Source organism: Cetorhinus maximus, chromosome 25, assembly GCF_964194155.1.
Source record: "Cetorhinus maximus chromosome 25, sCetMax3.hap1.1, whole genome shotgun sequence".
Classification (NCBI taxonomy): Eukaryota; Metazoa; Chordata; class Chondrichthyes; order Lamniformes; family Cetorhinidae; genus Cetorhinus; species Cetorhinus maximus.
In genome coordinates this window covers 20,955,122-20,980,481 of record NC_135903.1, presented here as the reverse complement: position 1 = coordinate 20,980,481, position 25,360 = coordinate 20,955,122, and the positions used below count along the sequence as shown (strand labels likewise).

Sequence of the window (25,360 nt, the reverse complement as noted above, 5' to 3'; positions counted from 1 at the left end):
AGGTGAAAAAGCAAATAAGAGAAGCAAAGAGGAGTTATGAGAAAAGACTGGCAGCCAACATAAAGGGGAATCCCAAAGTCTTCTATCGGCACACAAATAGTAAGAGAGTGTTAAAAGGAGGAGCAGGGCCGATTAGGGACCAAAAAGGGGATTTACACATGGAGGCAGGGGGCATGGCTGAGGTGTTAAATGAACACTTTGCACCTGTCTTTACCAAGGAAGCAGATGCTACCGAGGCCACGGTGACAGAGGAGGAAACTCTTTAACTAGAAGGGTTCAAAAGTGAAAAGGAGGAAGTGTTGGATAAGCTGTCGGTACTTAAAGTTGACAGGGCACCAGGACCGGATGAGATCCATCCAAGGATATTGAAGGAAGTAAAAGAGGAAATTTAAGGGTGGCTGGCCATAATCTTTCAGTCTTCCCTAGATTCGGGAGGTGCCAGAGGGCTGGAGAATTGCAAACATTACGCCCTTGTTCAAAAAAGGTTGTAAGGATAAGATTACAGACCAGTCAGTTTAACTTCAGTGGTGGAGAAGCTTCTAGAAACAATTATGGAAAAATGTGAGTTGATTAGGAAGAGCCAGCATGGATTTCTAAAGGGGAAATTGTGTTTAGCTAACTTGCTGGGGTTTTTGCAGAGAGGGTTAATGAGGGTAATGCTGTTGATGTGATGTACATGGGCTTTCAAAAGGCATTAAATACAGTGCCACACAACAGACTTTTAAGAAAGTAATGGAATAAAAGGGACAGTAGCAGCATGAATACAAAATTGGCGGAGTAATAGGAAACAGAGGGTGATGGTCAATGGATATTTTTTGGGCTGGAGGGAGGTTCGTAGTGGAGTTCCCAAGGGGTTGGTATTGGGGCCCTTGCTTTTCCTGAAATATATTAATGATCTAGATCTTAGTGTGCAGGAGACAATTTCAAAGTTTACGGATGATCCAAAACTTGGAAGCACTGTAAACGGTGAGGAGGACAGTATAGAACTTCAAAAGGACATAGACAAGTTGGTGGAGTGGGCTGATAGATGGCACATGAAGTTCAATGCGGAGAAGTGTGAAGTGATGCATTTTGGTAGGAAGAACATGGACAGGCATTATAAAATAGGGGGTACAATTCTTAAGGGGGTGCAGGAGCAGAGGGACCTGGGTGTATATGTGCATAGATCATTGAAGGTGGCAGGACAGATGGAGAGAGCAGTTAATAACGCATACAGTATCCTGGGCTTCATTATTAGAGACATAGAGTACAAGAACAGGGAAGTTATGCTGACACTAGTTAGACCTCAGCTGGAGTATTGTGTACAATTCTGGGCGCCACATCCTTCACATAGGACAGATGTGAACACATTGAAGAGAGCGCAGAAGAGATTTACAAGAATGGTTCCAGGGATGGGAAACTTCAGTTATGAAGATAGATTGGAGAGGTTGGGACTGGTCTCCTTGGAGAGAAGAAGGCTAAGAGGAGATTTGATAGAGGTGTTCAAAATCATGAGGGGGCTGGACAGAGTAGATAAGGAGAAACTGTTCCCATTCGTAAAAGGATCGAGAGATTTAAAGTGGTTTGCAAAAGAAGCAAATGTGATGTGAGAAAAAACTTTTTCAACTAGCAAGTGGTTCGAGTCTGGAATTCAGTGCCTGGAAGTGTGATGAAGGCAGGTTCAATCGAGGCATTCAAGACAGCATTAGATGACTACTTCAATAGAAACAATATGCAAGGATATGGGGAAAAGGCAAGAGAATGGCACTAAGTGATAATGCTCATTCGGAGAGCTGGTGCAGACACAGTGGGCCAAATGGTTTCCTTCTGCGCCGTAGCAATTCTGTGATTCTGTGAACATTTTTCATCAGCACCCCCCACACCCACCCCAGTCCTTTCCCCTCCCCCAGTCACCCATTTCCTTTTCCCCATCACTGTTGACCCCCCTGGCATCACCTTCCACCTCCCCATTGTGACCTACCAGCCACAACCCTTCTCTTTCAGGGATGTCCTGGTGAACGTACATGCTCCTTTCCTTCCCAAAAATCCCACCCCAATCCACATATACCTCCCTGACCTCCTCCTTCGCACCCCCAGGGTCCGTGTCTGCCTCAGAGTCCTAATTTACCATCCTAGCCGCTCCTTCTACCGATACCGTCATAGCCTCACCCTCCCACCTTACCGCCTTACTCTGCCTTCAGTCATTCCACCATTCCCTCCTACCACGCCCACCTTCATTTCGCTCCTCAGGAGGCAGTCATGGACCTCCCTCGCTCATTCACCTGGACATCCCCCCCTCCAGACTCCTTCCTCCTTTGGAACTCTTTCCCCCCTTGGAACACTTTCCCCTCTTGGAACACTTTCCCCCCTTGGGACTCCTTCCCCTCTTGGAACCCCTTCCCCTCTTGGAACCCCTCCCCCCCTTGGGACTCCTCCGCCCTTGGGACTCCTCCCCACCTTGGGACTCCTCCCCACCCCCCCACCCCCCTCCCCCCTTGGAACTCCTTCCCCCCCTTGGGACTCCTTCCCCTAATGGAAAGCCTTCCCCTAATGGAAATCCTGCTGCCCTTTGAACTCCTCCCCCCACCACCCCTTGACTCCATCCCCCACACTTAGTCCTTCCCCCCTTCGTGACTCCTTTCTCCACCCTCACTTATTCCTCTACCCCTACTCCTTCCCCTCTCCGGAATCCTTCCTCCCACTGGACTCATTCACCTCTTGGAACTCCTTCCCCCACCCCCTGTTTCCACCCCCCCACTTAGTCCTTCCCCTTTCCTGACTCCTTCCTCCACCATTACTTCTTCTGTCACCCTCACTCCTTCCCCTCACCGGACTCCTTCCTCCAGTCTTACCTTTTCCTCCACCCTTATTCCTTCCCTCTCTGGACACCTTCCCTCCTCTGAACTCCTTCCCTTACACCTTCCTCCCATCTTACACCCACCTCCCCAGTTGGCATCTTTTCCCTCGTTACTCCCTCCTCACTCTGTACTCCCTGCCCCCCTCCCGGCCCTGATGCCTTCATTCCCCCCCCACCCCACCCCACCCAATCTCACCCCCAACACCTTCATTCCCCCCCCTCCCAACCTCACTACCCCACCCGACACCTTTGTTCCCGCACCTCCCAAATTCACCATCCCCCACACCCCACCCTGACACACCTTCCTCTTCCAGTTGATCCTAGACCTTCCTCTCCCACCCCTGGTACATCTTCCTCTCCTAAACACAGCTGGTCCTTCTCTCCACCTCAATGATCATCCGTTGCGAGCAGACCCTCAACGGTGACTTTCTGCCTTCCGTGAGCTGCTTCACAGTGGAGTTATGTCTCCACTGGCGTGTTGCTTTGGGCTGCATTTGAGTGCTTCAGTTGGAGTTTGGTGAGAGAGGGTCTTTTAAGGGTTAATTTCTATCTAAAATCTAATCTTCCTTTCATTTAGCGACTAGCTAGAAGTTGTTCTTTGAGTTGGGAGAAGGTGAGTTTCAGTCCAGCTTTAAAACAGGGGATATACAGGCTCTGCCTGCAGCTACAGCTAGTAAATTATAAAGGTGTTTTCAGAAGCTAGATTCAGACAGCATAAAAGCAAGCCATCTACATTGCTGCTTTTGTCTGCACTGGTGTGCTGCTTTGGGCTGCATTAGAGTGCTTCAGTTGGAGTTTGGTTAGAGAGGGAGTTCGCTGATGAGGGAATGACGACTTCATTCCCCCCCCTCCCAAGCTCACCCCCCGACACTTTCATTTCACCCCCCCTCCCATCCTCACTACCCCCCCAGACACCTTCGTTCCCACACCTCCCAAACTCACCATCCCCTCAGTAAGAAGAGTGGTGGCCTTGGTAAGTAGGACCTGGTAAGTATTTATTCTGTCCTTAATATTCTCTAAAGTAGAGGAAATAAAGGAAAAGGAGTAATTTAAGGGTAAGACATGGCAGGGCAGCTTGGCCAAATGGAATGCTCCTCCTGTGCGATGCAGGAAGTCAGGGACACTTTCAGTGTCCTGGGCGAGCATGTGTGCAGTAAGTGTCTCCAGCTGCAGCTATTCGAAATCCATGTTTTGGAGCTGGAGCTGCGCCTGGAGTCACTGTGGAGCATCCGCAAGGATGAGATCTTCGTGGATAGCACGTACAGTGAGGTGGTCACATCGCCGTTAAATCATGCACAGGCAGAAAGGTGACCGCCAGACAGAGTAAAAGCACTAGTGCAGGTAGTGCAGGAGTCTCCGGGGTCCATCTCCCTCTCCAACAGCTTTTCCATTTGGATGCTGCTGGGGGAGATGGTTTCTCAGGGGAATGCAGTAAGAGCCAAGTCCATGGCACCACAGGTGGCTAGCTGCACAAGCGGGGCAAAAAAGAGTGGGAGAGAATGCTTTGATAGGGAATTCTACAGTAAGGGGAATAGATAGACAATTCTGTGGCCGCAGATGTGACACCAGGATGGTATATTGCTTCCCTGCTGCCAGGGTCAAGGATATCACTGAGCAGTGACAGGACACTCTGAGGGGGAGGGTGAACAGCCAGACGCTGTGGTCCATATCGGTACCAATGGCATAGGTAGAAAGGGGGATGGAGTCCTGAAAGCAGAATATAAGGAGCTAGGAAATAAATTAAAAAGCAGGACCTCAAAGGTAGTAATCTTAGGATTACTCTCAGTGCCACGTGCTAGCAAGATCAGGAATAGAAAAATAGACCAGATGAATGTGTGGTTGGACAGAAGGTGTAGGAGAGAGGGATTTAGATTCCTGAGGCATTGGGACTGATCCTGGGGAAGATGGGACCTCTACAAGTTGGACAGGTTGCACCCCAGCAGGTCAGGGACCAATATCTTCACAGGTGTATTCGCTAGTACTGTGGGGAGGGTTTAAACTAGAGTGGCAGGAGATGGGAGCCTGAGCGGAGAGGCAGAAGAGAGGGAAACAAAGATAGGAATGAAAGACAGAAAAGTAGAAAGTAAAAGTGGATGGCAGAGTAAACAAGGGCTAACAGCAAATAGGGCCATAGTACAAAAAAATGTGTAAAACTGTTAAAAAGACAAGTCTAAAGGCACCGTATCTGAATGAACGAAGCATTTGCAATAAGGAGGATGAATTAACAGCGCAAATAGATGTAAACAGGTACAAAATGATTGCAATTACGGAGACATGGCTGCAGGATGACCAAGGCTAGGAACTGAATATCCAAGGGTGCTCGATATTTAGGAAGGGCAGGCAAAAAGGAAAAGGAGGTGGCGAGGCATTGTTGGTTAAGAATGAAATCAGTGCAAGAGTGAGAGAGGATATTGGCTCAGAAAATCTAGATGTAGAATCAGTCTGGGTGGAGCTCAGAAGTAACAAGGGGCAGAAAACAATAGTGGGAGTTCCCTATAGACCTCCAAACAGTAATGATAGGAAAGGGATCAGCATTAAACAGGAAATTAGAGATGCATGTAACACGGGTGCTACAGTCATGGGTGACTTTAATCTACATATGGACTGGGCAAACCAAATTAGCAATAATACTGTGGCGGATGAATTCCTGGAGTGTGCACAAGATGTTTTTTTTAGACTAGTATGTCCAGGAACCGACTAGGGAATGGACTATCCTAGATTTGGTATTGTGCAATGAGAAGGGTTTAATTAATAATATTGTTGTGAGGCATACTTTAGGAAACAGTGACCATAACATGATACAATTCTTCATTAGAATGGAAAGTGACGTAGTCCGATCTGAAACTAGGGTCCTAAATCTTAACAAAGGAAACTTCAAAGGTATGAGGTGTGAGTTGGCTAAGATAGATTGGGGAACTTCATTAAAAGGCATGACAGTGGATAGACAATGGTTAATATTTAAGGAACAAATGTATGCATTGCAACAGTTATACATTCCTTTCTGGTGCAAAACACAACAGGAAAAGCGGCCCAAACATGGCTAACAAAAGAAATTAAGGACAGTATTAGATCCAAAAAGGAGTCATATAAAGTTGCGAGAAAAAGTAGCAAGCCTGAGGACAAGGAGCAGTTTAGAATTCGGCAGAGGAGGGCAGAGTGATTGATTAAGAGAGAAAAAATAGAGTATGAGAGTAAACTTGCAAGGAACATAAAAGTGGACTGTAAAAGCTTCTATAAGTATGTAAAAAGAAAAAGATTAGTGAAACCAAATGTAGGTCCCTTACAGTCTAAGATGGGAGAATTTATAATGGAGAACAAAGAAATGGCAGGGCAATTAACATACGAACATACATACGTACATACAAATTAGGAGCTGGAGTAGGTCACTCAGCCCCTCAAGCCCCCTCTGCCATTCAATAAGATCATTGCTGATCTGAATGTGACTACTAATTCTAGATTCTCCCACAAGACGAAACATCCTCTCCACATTCACCCTGTCAAGACCCCTCAGGATCTTAAAGGTTTCAATTAAGTCACCTCTTATTCTTCTAAATTCGAGTGGCTACAAGCCTAACCTGTCCAGCCTTTCCTCATAAGACAACCCATCTATTCCTGGTGTTAGTCTAGTAAATCTTCTCCGAACTGCTTCTAATGCATTTACATCTTTCTTTAAATAAGGAGACCAATATTGTACACAATACTACAGATGTGGTCTCTCCAATGACCTGTACGACTGAAACATAACCTCCCTACTTTTGTAATTAATTCCCCTCACAATAAATGATAATATTCTATTAGCTTTCCTAATTATCTGCTGTACCTGCATACTAACCTTTTGTGATTCATGCACTAGGACACCCAGATCCCACTGAATCTCAGAGCTCTTCAATCTCTCACCATTTAGATAATAGGCTTTTTGAAAATTCTTCCTGCCAAAATGAACAATTTCACATTTGCCCACATTATACTCCATTTACCAGATCTTTGCACACTCACTTAGCCTACCTATGTCACTTTGTAGCCTCCTTAAATCCTCTTCAAAATTTACTTTCCTATCTTTGCGTAGTCAGCAAATTTAGCAACCATTCCTTCATCCAAGTCAGTTATATAAATTGTAAAAGGTTGAGGCCACAGCACTGATCACTGTGGCACACCACTCGTCACATCCTGCCAACCAGAAAAAGACCCAAGATAAAAGCAAAATACTGCAGATGCTGGAAATCTGAAACAAAAACAGAAAAAAACTGGAAAAACTCAGCAGGTCTAACAGCATCTGTGGAGAGAAAGACAGAGTTAACATTTCAAGTCCGTATGACTTTTTTTCAAAGTCATACGGACTCAAAACATTTCCTTTGACTTTCTCTGCACCAATGCTGTTAGACCTGCTGAGTTTTTCCAGCTTTTTTCTGTTTTTGTTTCAGAAAAAGGCTCATTTATGCCAACTCTCTGCTTCCTGTTAGCTAACCAATCTTCTCTCCATGCCAATATATTACCCCCTACACCATGAGCTTTTATTTTCTGCAATAACCTTTGATGTGGCACTTTATCAAATGCCTTCTGGAAATCTAAGTACAGTACATCCATTGGTTCTCCTTTATCCACAGCACATGTGACTCCTTCAAAGAACTCCAATAAATTGGTTAAGCATAATTTCCCTTTTACAAAATCATGTTGGCTCTGCCTGATTGCCTTGAATTTTTCTAAGTGCCCTGCTACAGCATCTTGAATAACAGCTTCTAACATTTTCCCTATGTTAGATGTGGCAAACTGGCCAGTTTCCTGCTTTCTGTATCCCTCCCTTTTTGAATAATAGAGTTACATTTGTTGTTTTCCAATCTAATGGAACTTTCCCTGAATCTAAGGTATTTTGGAAAATTAAAACCAGTGCATCAACTATCTCACTAGCCCCTTCTTTCAAGATCTCAGGGTGAAGTCCAACTGGACCTGGGGATTTGTCAGCCTGCAGTACCAACAATTTGCTCAATACCACTTCCCTGGTGATTGTAATTTTTCCAAGTTCCTCCCTCTCTTCCATTTCCTGATTTACAGCTATTTCTGGGATGTTACTTGTGTCCGCTATAGTGAAGACCAAAGCAAAATACCTGTTTAATTCATCCGCCACCTCCCTACTTTCCATTATCAATTCCCCAGACGTACTTTCTATAGGGCCAATGCTCACTTTTTTTAACTCTTTTCATATTAAAATATTTATAGAAACTGTCACTATATTACTAGCTAGCTTTCTCTCATACTCTAATGTGTCCCTCCTTATTAATATTCTTGTCATTCTTTGCTGTTCTTTATATTCGTTCCAATCTTCTGACCTGCCACCTGTCTTTGCGGAATTATATGTTTTTTATTTAAGTTTGATACTGTCTTGAACTTCTTTAGCTAACCACAGGTGGTGGGCCCTCCCCTTAGAATTTTTCTTTCTCATTGGAATATATTTATTCTGTGTATTCTGAAATATCCCTTTAAATGTCTTCCACTGAAGTTCTATTGATCTATCCCTTAACCTCATTTGCCAGTTCACTTTAGCTAGCTCTGCTTTCATGCCCTCATAATTGCTTTTGTTAAATTTTAAAATACTAGTTTTGGATGTACTCATTTCTCCCTCAAAATTAATGTAAAATTCAATCATATTATGATCGCTGCTACCTAAGCATGCCTTCACAAGGAGGTTATCAATTAATCCTATCTTGTTGCTCAATACCTGGTCTAGTATAGCCTGCTCTCTAGTTGGCTCCAGGACATACTGTTCGAAGAAACTAACCAGAAAACATTCTATGAACTCCTCATTTATGCTACCTTTGCCCATCTGATTTTTCCAGTCTATATATAGATTAAAATCCCCCATGATTATTGCTGTACCTTCCTCGCAAGCTCCCAGTTATGAAAGTATAATAATTTTCATAATATTTTTCTGGTTTATTGTGAAGTAAGTTTATGGCTGGGAGTATAGTTGGGTCTGTCTGTGTGATTTAATTGCATTTGGAGTCAGGTAGACTGCAAGCTTGGGATTATCAAAAGAAGCTAGGTGTAGAAATGTACTTGAAATGCTCATGAGTATACATGGATGCTGGCTTAGCATGTAAGATGTGAGGGAAATTTGCATTTTCAGATAAGTGAATGGATTGTTTAGATTTCAAAAGGATGTCAGTCTGTTTACAACTAACTAGATAAGCAAGGCTAAGGGGTATGTTTACTTTTTCCAAAGGTTACTGACAATATTGGCAAGATGAAAGTTCTTATATTATGGGAAGGGTACATTTCCAAAGACATATGGAACAATAGAACAATATTAAAGAGAGAGAAACATATATAAAGGAGAATGAAAAGTTATGTGAGGAAGCCATATAAGATCTAACAGGAGTGTGTGAAACAGCCTTCAAGAATTCTCCAGCCATGTGTTCATAAGTCTGCAATGTAAAGTAACTGAAGTTTTGGGAAAGCCATTTGGAATTCCACTGTCAAGTGGATACTGTGTTAACTTGCGTTTTTGTTTTAAATCTAAAATCTATTTTGGATAGTTTCCTTAAAGGGGGTGTGCAACTGGGAGTCAGGTTAATTATGAATTTTAGGAATTCATAATTAATTTGCCTTGACAAATGAGGATCATTCTGAAGATGAGGAGGTGAAAGAGGCCAGAGTAAGAGAGACTCCCGAAGACATCACCTTCGATGCAATTGTAAATACGATAGCTTTTCACCCAACACGGGATGTCATCACAGCGGGAGATGTGGATGGAGATGTATATGTGTATGTATTTCACTGCAGGGTTATAATACAGTCATCAGAAAAATCTCCTTAGTAGCTAGGACAGGTAAGAATACACAGGCCCTCCTGACCACGTGAGGCCTTTCGATGTCAGCCTGCCAAAGATTCAAGGTGCTACCTGTAACCAAAAAATGCAAAGGGAAAACAAATGGTGCACGTTGGTCCCTAAATAACTGAATTTACCTGTGTACCCATGGTGTTGCTCATAGTGGACTGGAGGATACACTTGTATAAGGAGGGGAGCATTCTACCATGCAACATATTCTGTTAGATTGCAACTTGATGTGCTGCCTTAAGGTTGTAATTACAGTGTCTCCCCGCATCAGTAAGAGGCCAATTCCCTTACCTCCCAGAGCATTAAGAGGTCAATTGCTGTTCCCTCTAGGCCAGTAGAAGTCCAATTGCTTCACCACCTGGGTCACTAGGCCAATTGCGAGGCAGGTCCCTAAGTTTCAGACTAACTTTTTAAAACGTGGGTTTTAAATTCATGGGTTAAGGGACTTTTTAGTAAAGTCAATGTTTATTGCCCAGCCCCAGTTACTGGTGCTGGTGGGCAAAGTAAAGAAAGCAGGCTTCCTTCCCTTAAGGATATTTGTGAAGCATTTATTTTTTGGATTATTTGACAGCTTATTTGATCAGTGATCCCAGCTTTATATTTCCATATTTTTGAAACTTAGATTGGGGAAACACTGGGGAAAGTAAAGTGGGTTGTGTTGGGGGGGAGGGGGGGTGGTTTGCCTAGGTCCTAACAGTACTTGGAGAGAGCTCTGAGAGCAGAAGAGAAGCAAGAAGAATTGAGCCTAAAAGGCCCTCAGATCATTGGGCTCCTCTTTCCTCGTCCCCCCCATCTTTGCAATGTCTTCTCCTGATCAACCTCTGGCCCCTTTTGCACTCTGGTGAAACTCATTGCTTTTCCTGTTTGCAGCCAGTCCTTGTTAAGTTCTTATCTTAAAGCGCTTATTGCAGTGTTAATGTTTGCAGCAATATTTGTTCAATATACATTTCCTAAACTAACACTCGTGATTTCTAAAATGCTGAAAAAGGCCATTGTTGAGGCAGCTTCCAAATTTTTATATATTAAAAGTTAGCTTTAACCCCCAAAATATTCTGGGAATTATTAATAAAAGCTATAATTTTATTATGAACTGCTCTGTTATGACCCCGCAGTTGGTAAAGTTGAGTTATTTAAAAATCCCAGAGGGAAACTTTAAACAACTGTCATAACCTATATTTTTAAGTGGTATGTTTGAGATGCAACTCTAAATTCAGGAATCAGGCCACCAGTTCTCGAGAAGTTTTATATTAAACTAAATGAAACATTTTATTAATTTACACGAGTTAAATATATACACATAGCTATAAATTATTACTATCATAACTTTTAACAAATTCCCAAACTAATCTCCATTAAGGCAACAGCACCCATAGGTTTAACCAGACACCAGGAAAAGCATTTTCACCTTACCAACTCAAAATGAGGTTCCTTTCACTTTGATTCCTGTGGATGCAGTTGTAGGCTTACAGCTGCTTTGATCTTACATTGCCTCTGCCCTGCACACACAAAAACTGCTAATGGTTATATCCAGCACATCTCATTGAATGTAAATTCTTATTTTATCACCACTCTCTTTGAACTCCCCCCTTCTAACAATAAAACCCCTTTCATAGTACCAATTTTATTAGTAATATAAACATTGCTTGGTCTCTGCTAGCTAGGTGCCAGATTTCTTGAATGCTCTAATCAAAAATGCAAATGCACTCCACCTCTTACATCTCAAAACTAGTACGCCTCAAAGCACCCAGACTAACTGGCTTTAATCCAATTTAGACACACCCACTGACTAAACCTCTATTTTAAAAGAAAAATATTTTCCAACAATATTATCTACATTAGTAGCTTCATGACATGCTCCCAGATGGAATTTATGACTGATTTCTTTGACAGAAAATTAATAGGTGAAAATTAATATTAGGGTGGATAAGCCCTCAGGGCCAGATGGGATCTACCCTAGAGTACTGAGGGAGGCAAGGGAGGAGGTTGCTGGGGCCTTGACAGAAATCTTTGTATCCTCACTGGCTACGGGTGAGGTCCCGGAGGACTGGAGAATGGCCAATGTTGTTCCATTGTTTAAGAAGGGTAGCAGGGATAATCCAGGAAATTACAGGCCGGTGAGCCTTACGTCAGTGGTAGGGAAATTATTGGAGAAGATCCTTTGTGACAGGATTAACTACCATTTGGAAGCAAATGGGTGTATTAGTGAGAGGCAGCATGGTTTTGTGAAGGGGAGGTCGTGTCTCACTAACTTGATCGAGTTTTTCGAGGAAGTGACAAAGATGATCGACGATGGAAGGGCAGTGGGTGTTATATACATGGATTTCAGTGAGGCCTTTGAAAAGGTTCCTCATGGCAGACTGGTACAGAAGGTAAAGTCGCACGGGATCAGAGGTGATCTGGCAAGATGGATACAGAATTGGCTTGGTCATAGAAGACAGAGGGTAGCAGTGGAAGGGTGCTTTTCTGAATGGAGAGCTGTGACTAGTGGAGTTCTGCAGGGATCAGTGCTGGGACCTTTGCTGTTTGTGGTATACATAAATGATTTGGAGGAAAATGTAACTGGGCTAATTAGTAAGTTTGCAGACGACACTAAGGTTGGAGGAGTTGCAGATAGTGAAGAGGATTGTCAAAGGATACAACGGGATATAGATCGGTTGGAGACTTGGGCGGAGAAATGGCAGATGGAGTTTAATCCGGACAAATGCGGGGTAATGCATTTTGGAAGGTCTAATACAGGCAGGAATTATACAGTAAATGGCAGAACCCTTAAGTGCATTGACGGGCAGAGGGATCTGGGTGTACAGGTCCACACGTCACAAAGTGGCAATGCAGGTGGATAAGGTAGTCAGGAAGGCATATGGCATGCTTGCCTTCATTGGCAGGGGTATTGAGTATAAAAGCTGGGAAGTCATGCTGCAGCTGTATAGAACTTTGGTTAGGCCACACTTGGAATATTGCGTGCAATTCTGGTCACCACATTACCAGAAGGATATGGAGGCATTGGAGAGGGTGCAGAGGAGGTGTACCAGGATGCTGCCTGGTCTGGAGGTTATTATCTATGAGGAGAGGTTGGAGAAACTCGGATTGTTCTCACTAGAGCAATGGAGATTGAGGGGCGACTTGATAGAAGTTTACAAAATTATGAGTGGCATGGACAGAGTAGATAGAAGCTTTTTCCCAGGGTGGAAGAGTCAATTACTAGGGGACATAGATTTAAGGTGAGAGGAGAAAACTATAGAGGAGATGTGCGGGGCAAGTTTTTTACCCAGAGGGTAGTGAGTGTCTAGAATTCGCTGCCAGAGGAGGTGGTGGAAGCAGGTACGATGGTGGTGTTTAAGAGGCAGCTTGACAAATACATGAATAGGATGGGAATAGAGGGATATGGACCCCGGAAGTGCAAAATGTTTTAGTTGATGGGCAATATAATCGGCGCAGGCTTGGAGGGCCGAAGGGCCTGTTCCTGTGCTGTACTTTCCTTTGTTCTTTGTTCTTTGTTTTGTTATAGTAGTAAGTAATTGTAATCTTACCCATGTGCTTGAAATCTTTTATTTTGTTAATAAATGTTTTCATTTAATTTTTAAAATCGCTAAAGGTCTTGGTGGGCTTATTATTCCTGAATTCAGTGCACATATTTCTTCGTAATAAATACAAATTGCAAAGCCATTGTGATAGTGTGACCAAGTTTCCCTTGTGGATTTGGTCCACCTGGTGCACATCATCTGCCACGTCATAACTCCCATTATCTCTTCCTTTATACACTGTATTACTTTAGTTCTGTCTTAACGGAGGAAGACACAAATAACTTCCCAGAAATACTAGAGAACCAAGGGTCTAGTGAGAAGGAGGAATTGAAGGAAATGAGTATTACTAAAATAATAGTGCTGGAGAAATTAATGGGGCTGAAAGCCAATAAATCCCCAGGGCCTGATAATCTACATTCCAGAATACTAAAGGAGGTGGTTGTCATAATGCATTGGTTGTCATCCTCTAAAATTCTGTAGTTTCTAGGACAGTCCCGGCAGATTGGAGGGTGGCAAATGTAACCCCACTATTTAAAAAAAGGAGGGAGGGAGGAAACAGCGAATTACAGACCAGTTAGCCTAATATCAGCAGTAGGGAAAATGCAAGGGTCCATTTTTAAGGATGTGAAAACAGGACACTTAGAAAATATCAATGGGATTAGACAAAGTCAGCATGAATTTATGAAAGGGAAATCATGTTTGACAAACCTACAGGAGTTTTTTGAGGACATAACTAACAGAATAGATAAGGGAGAACCAGTGGATGTGGTGTATTTGGATTTTCAGAAAGCTTTTGATAAAGTTTCACATAAGAGATTAGTGTATAAAATTAAAGTGCATGGGATTGGGGGTAATATATTGGCATGGATTGAGAATTGATTAGCAGACAGGAAACAGAGAGTAGGAATAAATGGGTCTTTTTCGGAGTGGCAGGCGGTGATTAGTGGGGTACGGCAGGGATCAGTGCTTGGGCCCCAGCTACTCACAATTTATTTCAATGATTCGGATGAGGGAACCAAATGCAATATTTCCGAGTTTGCTGATGACACGAAACTTGGTGGGAATGTGAGCGATGAAGAGGATGTTAAGAGGCTTCAATGTCATTTAGACAGGTTAAGTGAGTGGGAAAATACATGGCAGATGCAGCATAACATGGATAAGTGTGAAGTTATCCACTTCAGTAGGGAAAACAGAATGGTAGAGTATTATTTAAATGGTGATAGATTGGGAAATGTTGATGCACAAAGGGACCTGGGTGTCCTTGAACACCAATCACTGAAAGCAAGCATGCAGGTGCAGCAAGCAGTAAAGAAGGCAAATGGTATGTTGGCCTTCATTGCGAGAGGACTTGAGCACAAGGATGTCTTACTGCAGCTGGTCAGGACCTCGGTGAGACCGCACCTGGAGTACTGTGTGCAGTTTTGGTCTCCTTACCTATGAAAGAATATACTTGCCATGGAGGGTGCAGCGAACGTTCACCAGACTGATTCCTGGGATGGCAGGATTGTCATATGAGGAGAGATTGGGCCAACTAGGCCTGTATTCACTGGAGTTTAGAAGAATAAGAAGAAATTTCATTGAAACATATAAAATTCTGACAGGGATGGACAGACTGGATGACGTTTCCTCTGGCTTGGGGGTTTGGAACAAGTGGTCACAGTCTCAGGATACAGGGTAGACCATTTAGGACTGAGATGAGAATTTTCTTTACTCAGATGATGGTGAACCTATGGAATTCTCTACCACAGAAGGTTGTTGAGGCCAAGCCACTGAATATATTTAAGAAGGAAATAGATTTTTGGACTCTAAAGGCATCAAGGGGTATGGGGAGAGCACGGGAGTACAGCGCTGAGATAGAGGGTCAGCCATGATCATGTTGAATGGCAGAGCAGGCTTGAAGGGCTGAATGACCTACTCCTGCTCCTATTTTCTACGTTTCTATGAGAATCTACCCTGTATGCGATGAACACTCCTCCAGGATCCCGTTGCTGTTGGGCTCCAACATCTTCTGCTCCTCGATGTCCGCAATGTGAGCAAGGCCCTAACAGTAAGTCCTGACTTCTGCACATCACACTTGTCAAGATATGTTCTGCACTGGTGTGTTTTCCCATCAACGTGGGCAGAAGACCCAGTGTGGGGGTATGATTCCGGCGGGCTGGGCCTATAATGATACGCAGATGTATTACAATGAGGTTCCCGACGTCTGATGGTGGAAAACACAGCCTGCCATTGACGGGCAGAGCAGACGATTGCAAACTGGTTTCACAGCGTTGTGAAGTGGATTTTTGGCCTTCTCACCATATTGTCCGCTTACTCTGCGGAACACGCCTGACACCAGCAGGCACGGAAAATTCTGCTCGTAGTCTCAGGATAGTTATATAATAAATGTTAAACATATTTCTCTGAAATTCCCCTCTCTGATACTTTCAGAAGGGCTGGCAACTCGGCTAAAATCGGAGAGAGAAGAATTTCAAACAAATACTTTTAAATGTGTATATTAACGTATTGTGTAATTTCAGAGCCAATGTCTGTGACAGCTCTTGCAAGACTCCCAAATACTATCCTACTATTATCATGAGTCCATCAGTTTTAACTCTGTCACGCCTCAGCTTTGTTAAAAGGCTCTCAATTGGAAAGTTATTCCTGTTTCATAGAATAATACAGCATTGAAGGAGGCCATTTGGCCCATGAAGGCAGCATTAGCTCTTTTGAAGAACAAGTCATATCCTTGCAAACTTTTTATCCAATTAGTTATCCATTTTTTTTGAGAGTTAATATTGAATTCGTTTCCGTTACCCTCTCAGGCAGCGCATTCCAAATCCTAACCACTCGTTACATAAAAAGGTTTTCTCTCATGTTGCCTCCGGTTTTTCACCCCCACCCTCATTAGGCTAGTGTAAAATTACATAATACTTGCATGCACAATATGAACACAAATATATTTAAGGTATACAGTGCTTGCATGAGTTAACATTTTCTGGCACGGTGTCGGTGCGCTGCTGAATAACTGGAAACAGCTTTAATTTGTACTTTGGCTGACATGAAATGCCTCAATGATGACAGCAAATGTATTTGTCGTTAAATTAAGCTAGATAATGTTATTTTTAAATAAGTTGAGAAAACCCTCCATTTTCCTGTATTTAGGACATTTGAACGGCGCAATTGTCGGCGATTTATCGTGGCCCATCCAACCTTACGGTTGGCGGACAGGCCAATCAGCCAGGCGGCCTTTACATTTTTGATGAAGCCTCATCCGAGGGCGGGATGAAATCTCCGTTAGTAAATAAAATAAAAGGACATACCTGGGGACAGCATTTTTATGAGGTAGGCTTGCAGGTGCTTGATTTCGCTGCATGAACATTTTTTGCAGCTTTTTTGTGCTTTCTTTTATTATTTGCAGGTCTGCAGCTCCCTGAGGCAGCTGCCTGCCTTCGGGGAGCTCAGTGGAAGCGCTCACCCGTGCCCGCGGTGACATCATCGCCCGCCCTCTTCCCACCCTCCCACCCTGGCGGTGCTGAGCTTTTCAGCGCGCGTTTCATGCTGGCCGTTAATTGGCCAGCCAGCGTGAAATCGCGGTCGAGGGCCGATTCTGGTTGGGGGCCAATCGCGGTCGGGGGCCTGTTTCCCGGCAGTTCCCGGGACTGCCGGAACGCGCACGCCCGATGAGGGAAACATTCAGGCCATGGTTTAGATTGTCCGAATTGTTTTGCCTATTGTTTTGCTATTCTGCCCAATTGGAAAAGATCAAAATGACATGTATTAAAAAATTATTTGATGTTAAACCCGACTGCTGTTTTGATTTTCTATGAATGAGGGTACTGTTTGAGATTTTTTTTAAAACTTGCATTTATATAGGGCTTTCAGGACCTCCCAAAGTGCTTTGCAACCAATGAAGTACTGCTGAAGTGTAGTCACTATTGTAATGTAGGAAACATGGCAGCCAATTAGCACATAGCAAGGTCCCACAAACAGCAATGTGGTAATGACCAGATAGTCTGTTTTGTGACATAGATTAATGGATAAATATTGGCCAGGACTTCGGGATAACTACCCTGCTCTTAGTGTCATGGGATTTTTTACATCATCCTGAGAAGGAAGATGGAGCTTTGGTTTTACGTCTCATCTAAAAGATAGCACCTCCAACACGGCAGCATTCCCTCGGTACTGCACTGGAGAGTTAGCCTTGTGCACAAGTTCATGAAGGGGACTTGAACCTACAATCTACTGCCTAAGAAGCTAGTGTGCTACCAGCTGTGCCACAGCTGATGGGTAATTGCTTCTTTCATCTCCCATGATTCGTTTTGTGTCAGCTGTATGTTCAGTGGTAGAATGCTCATCTCAGTCAAAACAATGTGTTCAAACCCTACTCCAAAAATATTATCACATGATCCACGTTGACAGTTCAGCGCAGAACTGAAGAAGTACTGTCCTGTCTGAGATGCCATGTCGACTTGCTCAGGCACTAAACTTTTTGTTCTTTCAGCATTGTGTAAGAAGACAACTGATTATAATTGTTCTAAGGATATATGTCAAAGACCAATGAAATCCATCATACTAAATGGAGAACAGGAACACTTTTATTACAGTAAGGAATATCTTTTTTTTTATTCTTTCATTGGATGTGAGCATTTATTGTCCGTTCCTAATTGCCGTTGAGAAGGTAGTGGTGAGCCACCTTCCTGAAACACTACAGTCCATCTGGCATAGGTACACCCACGGTGCTGTTAGGAAGAGTTCCAGGATCTTGACCCAGCAACAGTGAAGGAATGGTGATATAGTTCCAAGTCAGGATGTGTGTGTGACTTGGAGGAGAACTTGCAGGTGGTGGTATTCTTAGGTGCCTGCTACCCTTGTCCTTCTACATGGTAGAGGTCATGGGTTTGGAGAGGTACTGTCAAAGGAGGCTTGGCAACTTGCGACAGATATGGCATACACTGCTGTCACTGTGCGCCACTGGTGGAGGGAATGAATGTTTAAGGTAGTGGATGGTGGGCTGATCAGGTTGGCTGGTTTGTCCTGGATGGTGTCAAGCTTCTTAAATGTGTTTGGGGCCATGCTCATTAATGCAGGTGAGAGCATTCCATAACACTCCTGGCTTGTGCCATGTCGATGGTGCATAGGCTACACACAATCCTTTCTAGTCATTACTCAGGACCATTAGGGCCTTAATTTCTTTACAGCCTTTAGTTTAGAAAATGCCTATGGTCAAATTATCTGTGAATTTCCAAGGCCAAAGACTTGGGTGATGGTTTGATTTAACTTTGCTTTATTAGCCAAAAGCCCTTTCCCAGCATTCACAACAACTGAACTTAATTGGGTAATAGGTCCGTTTTCAAACTAAAACTCAATTTTCACTTATTTCCCCAACAAACCTCAAAGGCAAACCTTCAGACAATTTACAGTGTCCTGTTCTTACAATTGTTATGATTTGATACCATTAACACTGTTAATATAGTAGCCGCTATAGTTCCTCCACATAATAAAATGTTACATGGCATCTGAATGTTTGTAAACAAGGGCACTTAACCTTGCAAGTTGAATCAATTCCAATAGCATCTGCCATCAAAATCATTTTCTTCAGATGAATGAGTTGAAGTACTGTCCATCATTCCTATTTGTCTGCTTCAGACACAAGTCTCAGTGCTGTTTGGCATTCAAGCTTACCTGCCTCTGAAAAATGGGTCACAGGGGCCGCCCGTCACTCAAATTCATCTGGTTCAGATGACTGAATACCTGGTCTGCCTGTTTCTGGATTCAGCTTTCACATTATCTAATTTAACCCAAATGTGCCTATTTTCAAACTCACCTATCTCTGCTTTTGTGGCCTAGGAATAGTTACTCTGAAGTGTGTCTCACCTTGAAGAGCCATAACAATGAGGCTGATGTGCTCCTGTCATGTAGGCCCAAAACATCAGATGAAGTATTATGAGCCTCATTTGATGAGTTGCAAGCACGTAATTGGTTTGGGAGATCAAAAAATTGTTCATCCCTCAGGCTGAATCAGCCAGTGTGTCAGGTCATTATCACTAAAATCCACAGGTTAGCAAGGCCATAAAAATACAAACCAAAAGCTAGAATTTATTTCTATAGGAATAAGTAAGGAAGTCATGCTAATAACCTGTATTGTACTTTGGGTGGACTGCACTTAGAGTACTGCATCCAGTTCTGCTCGCCATACCATAAAAAAGAGGCACTGGAGAAGGTGCAGAGAAGATTTACAAAGTAATACCAGAAATGCATGGATACATATATCAAGGAAGGATTGATGGGCTGGGTCTCTTTTCCCTTGAAGAGAAAGAAAGCTGAAGGGTGTTCTAACAGAGGTCATCCTGAAAGGTTCTGATAGAGTGGATAGAGGGAGAATGTTTCCTCTTCCAGGCAACAAGCATAACTAGAGGTTATCAACATAAGATAGTTACCAAGGAATCCAATGAGGAATTTAGGAAAAAAACTTCTTTGCCCAAAGAGTGGTGAGATTGTGGAACTCACTATCACAGGGAGTGGTTGAATTGAATAGTATAGATGCATTTATAGGAAGCTAGTCAAGTATATGAGGAAGAAAGGAATAGAGGATTACAATGGTAGATTTAAATGAGGAAAAATGGGAGATGGTTCGAATAGAGCTTAAGCACTGGCATGGGCTATTTGGGCTGAATGGCTTGTTTCTGTGGTGTATGTGTAAGGTCTGGGGGAGGGAATGTTGATCTCAGAAGGGGTTGGGAACGAGCCGGGGAGGGATACGGCCATTGAGAGATCTGAAAACAATGTTAAAATTGAGAAATCAATGTAGGTCAGCAAGGCCTGGTATAGGACTTCGTGCAAGTTAGGACATAGTAGCAAAGTTATGGATGACCTCAAGTTTATGGAGGGTAGAAAATTGAAGCCCACCCAAGAGCGAATTGGAATAGTCAAGTCTAGAGGTAATAGGCATGGATGAGGTAGGGGCAAAGTCGAACAATGTTAGGAATGTGGAAGTAGGCAGTGTTAGAGATGGCACAAATATGTGCTTGGAAGCTATTGACCAAATGTGACACAAAGGTTGTAAACAGACTAATTCAACTTCAGTCAATCAGAGAGAGGGATAACATTGGCGGTAGGGAGCAGAGTTCATGGTTCATGGAGCAGAGACAATGGCTTCAATCTTTGAAATAATTATTTGGAGGAAATTTCTGGTTGTCAGATAAGCAGTCTAACAATTTAGAGACAATGGAGGGGGTCATGAGAGTTGTTGGCAAAGTAGAAATGGGTGTTGTCAGCTTACACGTGGAAATTGACACTGGGATTCAATATTCATGTTCGCCATGGCAACGTCTCAGCCAATCAGAATCAACTTGCCAACCAATCAGCACTCTTTTCTCCTATAGTATAAATTGCTGTAATCTTTTGAAATTTGGCATTCTTGCTTATGTCCTAATAACAGCAACATGAAAATCTTTTACAACAAGTCTCTCTTTTCAGCAATACACTTTTTTTTTAGATCTCACCTTTTAAGAAAGTGAATACTTTGTGGTATCTCTACGGATGCTGGAATCCAATTAGAGTTTAACTTTGCTGGGAAGCCTCTTACATGAAACATGGTAAGAATTCTAAGAAATTTCACTGTTCTTCATTAGAATTTAATGAGAAGCTCTTACAACTGAGATCAGGCCCCTGCTGAGTCCCAGTTGTGGAATGCACATGTCACTGGTATGAGACCACTAGAGGAAGTGTCAAATAAAACCTGCAATTAGGAGGCTGTACTCTCATGTTTAAATGACCTCATAAATATAGATTACGGGTGTGTAGACTGTTTCAGTGAAGGTTGAGAATAATTCAAAATTTTAATTAAACTCTCCAGATCCTCTTAAATAGTCATTGATGTTAATAATTATAAAGCAGCAGTCAACAAAAATTCAGTTTAACTGAACCAGTCTGATTTAAGTTTTAGAAAATAACCTTTTTAGCATTTTTTTTTGTTGTTTCCATCACTTTTATTTTATCATCAAAGAGAGTTTAGCAAACAGCTTTTATAATGTGACCTCTTAATTTAAAGAATCTACTGAAATTATTGGAAGCACTTGAGTTTGGATCATTATCTGACTAGCTGATTATTCATTCAGTATGTGTCTCTTTTCTAGCAATCTGATATGTTTGGCGCAATCACATAAACCATATTCTTCCAACAACTTGATTGGTCTGTAGGAATGATATACTTTACTCCTCTCTTTCATTCATGGAATCTATGTATTCCACTGGGGTAAATATTGTTGGATTTCTTAACATCCAATAATGGAGTTTCTCATATGCCTCAACCCCACACCACTTCTATCTTATCAGCTTGGGACCAAAGGCATTCCCCTCTCTGATCTCAATTCCCCCCGGTCTCCCAACACACTTACCTCCAGCCATCCAGCATTTGCAGCAAAGGGGCAGGAATTCAGTGCTTGGGTGCTTAGTTCCTGGGGGTAATTTTGACTTTGAGTGATGGCGTAAAATGGGCAGTCGATTCACTATCACTCTTTTTACACTATTGGCCAAAGTCAAACTGACAGGCCCTTGCTTCTTGAAGTGGTGTTCAGTAGGCTCAAAGTAACACGGAAAAACATTAGTTCTTACTGTACATTTCTGGCATTATTACTTGTTAATAATATGGCATTGCTTCTCTGTCAGAATTACCCAACTAATCACATATAAGGAGCTCACCTTTGCTGTGTGCTGGCAGAGTTTCTAGTCTGGTTTGATGGAAAATCAGGCAGAGTGTAACAAGTAAGCTCCAAAATTATCTTGGGAATTGGGGAGGTTTTAAATTATTATGTTAGATAGGTGCAGGGGAAAATAAATTTTGCTGAATTTGGGAGTCAGGGTTTTGTGTTAAAAAGTAAACTTAATTGGCCTAACCAGAATTTGCTTAGCCTTTTGGGGAAGAGGGTTGGAAACCAAAGCTGTCAATCATATTTCAAGTCAATGGACGCTGTGCTTTCCCTCCCCCTCACCAACACAGTAAAGGCAGGGATGATACAGATCTGGCATCACAGCAATCATGATCAAACAGGTGGCTAATACAGAAAGCAGGTGGATGACCTGCTCCAGGACCCCTAATGCCTCTGTAACCAACTAACTCCCTACTTAACAAATTGCTGATGCTGCCTCAATTTGTTGCTTACAACTCTTTTGAAAATCAAAGCAAAACACTGGGCCATTCCATGGACCACGCCTCAATCTGAATATTGATTGAAGGATATCTCAGACAGTTAACTTTGCCACAAATAAAAATGGAAAATGCTGGAGAAACTCAGCAGGTCTGGCAGCATTTGTGGAGAGACAAACAGAGTTAACGTTTCAAGCCCGTATGACTCTTCTTCAGAGAAGAGTCATACGACACGAATTTTCAGATTTTCAGCATCCGCAGTATTTTGCATTTAACTTTGTCACAATGTTATTTGTAACAAGGTAAAGCTACATATATGATAATTAATGATCAGGTGTTACTGATCCATCGTGTTTTTTATATTTTCCAATATTTAATTTAACTCCATATATGAAACGCAATCAACTGAGGACAACGATAATGGACTGCAAGAAGTAAAGACATATACCACCTGTCTCATCTGATCGTACAATCAATTTGGAAAAAAAGGAACATGTCACAAATCAATGGGAAACACACCACTCAGTCCAATATGCTGCATCACTAATATGTCACTTCACTATAAGCCATGCCACCCCTAAATGGTTCTTTTTCTCAAAATTATGTTCTTGCATGTTCTTGGAATCTCACGTATCATATCCAGACTGACCAGTTTGGCGTTTCATTCTTCTGCCTTCTGCTTGTACCTCTCCTAAAATGACCACCAAGAAGTGTGTTAAAGCAGTGTTCATTGACATGTCTTCTAATTTAGCTTCTTAGCTCCAGTAACATATATTCACTATTTCAACAGAATGGAAATAATTCAACAAATACTCTGTAGACCTGAATATAAGCAAGACTGAAGAAGCCCAGAACGATTGTCGAAGGATAGCAATGCCTCATGATGGATTTATTTAATTGAATTATTTGCAAAATAAAACTGAGGCAGCGGTCAAAGCCAACTGGGACTTGAGCCTTCTGACTCAGCCATTCATTTGCTTGATTACATGTATTAAAATTCCGTAAATATCACAAGAGAGACCTCTGTATATATGTATACACAAGTTATTGAAGGTAGCAGGACAGGTTGAGATAGTGGTTATAAAGGCATATAGGATCTTGGGCTTTATAAATACTGGCAGAGAGTACACACACTAATTATGATGAACCTTTTATAAAACTCTGATTTGGCCCCAACTGGAGTATTGTGTCCAACCCTAGACACTGCACTTTAGTGTGAAGGCTTTACAGCGAATACAAACAAGATTTACAAGAATGCTTCCAACGGTAAGGGTCTTCAGTTGCGTGGAAAGATTGGAGAAGCTTGGGTTGTTTTCCTTAGCAAAGATTAGATAGAGGTGTTTGAAATCATGAGAGGTCTAGACAGGGTAGATAAAGAGAAACTGTTCTCATTGGCAGAAGGGTCGAGAACCAGAGGGCACAGATTTAAGGTGTTTGGCAAAGCATCCATCAGCAACATGAAGAAAAGATGTTTGAGGCAGCAGGTGGCTGCTACTGGTACTTCACCTACCCAAGGCCTAGAATCTCCATGGACCAAGGCATAGGTGAGTGATTAGGGGAAAGCGGGGAGAGGGGTGAGGTGGGGTGAGGCTCATGGTAGAGGGGAGTCGTCAGCAAGGATAGAGGTGGCTCTCAGTGGGCCCCCCTTTCCGAATGCTGGGCCCCCTAATCAGGCCCTGAGTGCCTTTGAATGAGGGACCCCCATCTCCTGGAAGCCCCCAAACAACCCTTTTCGGGCTTCCAGCATGGCAAGTCCCCTGCCTGCCACTAGCCCGCTATCCTCTCACCTGATTAAATACCCTCCTGCAACCAAACTCACCACAGGGTAGGGCATTAAATTCCACCCTATGATTCTATGATACTCACCAGCAAATAATACACCAATCTTCAAAAAAATAGAACAGAAAGAATCTTTCCAGAACATCCAGATCTCTTGGACTTTGGGGACCTTTATATAATATTAGTTTCCTCAAGCCTGTTCCATCATTTAACTACATCATGGCTGATCTCAACCTCAACTCCATTGATCAATACCCCTTTATACCCTGACCTAATAAAAAAAATGCTGATCTCAATCTTGAAAATCTCAGTTGACCAACATCCACAGCCTTAAGGGAAAAAAAAAAATCAATTTTTCCAATATCGCAAGGAATCCAAGGGCCGTTTCATCTGCCCTGCATTAAAATTGCCGCAGACAACTAGGAAAAAGATTCTGCTGGGCAGAGAAAGGTAAAATTCTTCCCTTCTAAGTCCATCAATAATGTCACCCCACACATTGTTGATAAAGGCATTGAATGAGATGGATGATTTTGGGCAACTCGGACTCACTTCTCTTCCACCAAGAATGGCATAAATCAATGATATAAACAAAAAACTGCTGTGGATGCTGGAAATCCAAAACAAAAACAGAATTACCTGGAAAAACTCAGCAGGTCTGGCAGCATCGGCGGAGAAGAAAAGAGTTGACGTTTCGAGTCCTCACTCACTCACTTTGAGGACTCGAAACGTCAACTCTTCTCTTCTCTGCCGATGCTGCCAGACCTGCTGAGTTTTTCCAGGTAATTCTGTTTTTGTTTTAAATCAATGATATGTCCATCTCACCCACTCAAGACCACAAACAAGAGTTATTTCAATTTTACTGATAAGCTGCAAAGAGATCACTGGGTGCTGCACTGAAATTTGGTGATTTGGGACATTGGGAAATTGATTGAAGAGGTAAGACATGGTCAATGGGTGGATGAAGTGTGTTGAGCACTGCTGCCATCATGTCATGTTATTGGTTTTTAATACAAACAGACAAAACACTATAACAAAGACTGGTAATCTAAATGAAGAGTTCTTTATTGAAGAATGGCAGGATTCCAGGAGAGCTCTTCCTACATGTGTTACCTGCTGAGCAATAGTGCTCCAACTATTATATTACACGTTAACATGCATCACTTCCTGTGATAATGTAAACCATTTACATGTTGAGCAATATGTTAATCAGTATCTTAAATTACATACACCGTAAAACAATGTCATAACAAAGGCCAGAATCTTCC

At 42.6% G+C, this 25,360-nt stretch overlaps 1 long non-coding RNA gene across 3 annotated transcripts in view; it reads left to right on the top strand.

The window, feature by feature from the left end:
* LOC144667737 (uncharacterized) overlaps positions 1-25,360 on the top strand; it is a 40,050-nt gene that overhangs the window by 5,774 nt on the left and 8,916 nt on the right. Inside the window, exons 1-3 of one of the 3 annotated variants that reach the window (XR_013573361.1) lie at positions 9,368-9,595; positions 20,667-20,766; positions 23,107-23,640. This is a non-coding gene — a long non-coding RNA (uncharacterized LOC144667737). Of the gene's footprint in view, positions 1-9,367; positions 9,596-20,666; positions 20,767-23,106; positions 23,641-25,360 lie in introns of those variants that run through there. The other 2 variants (XR_013573359.1, XR_013573360.1) reach the window with 2 other exon arrangements.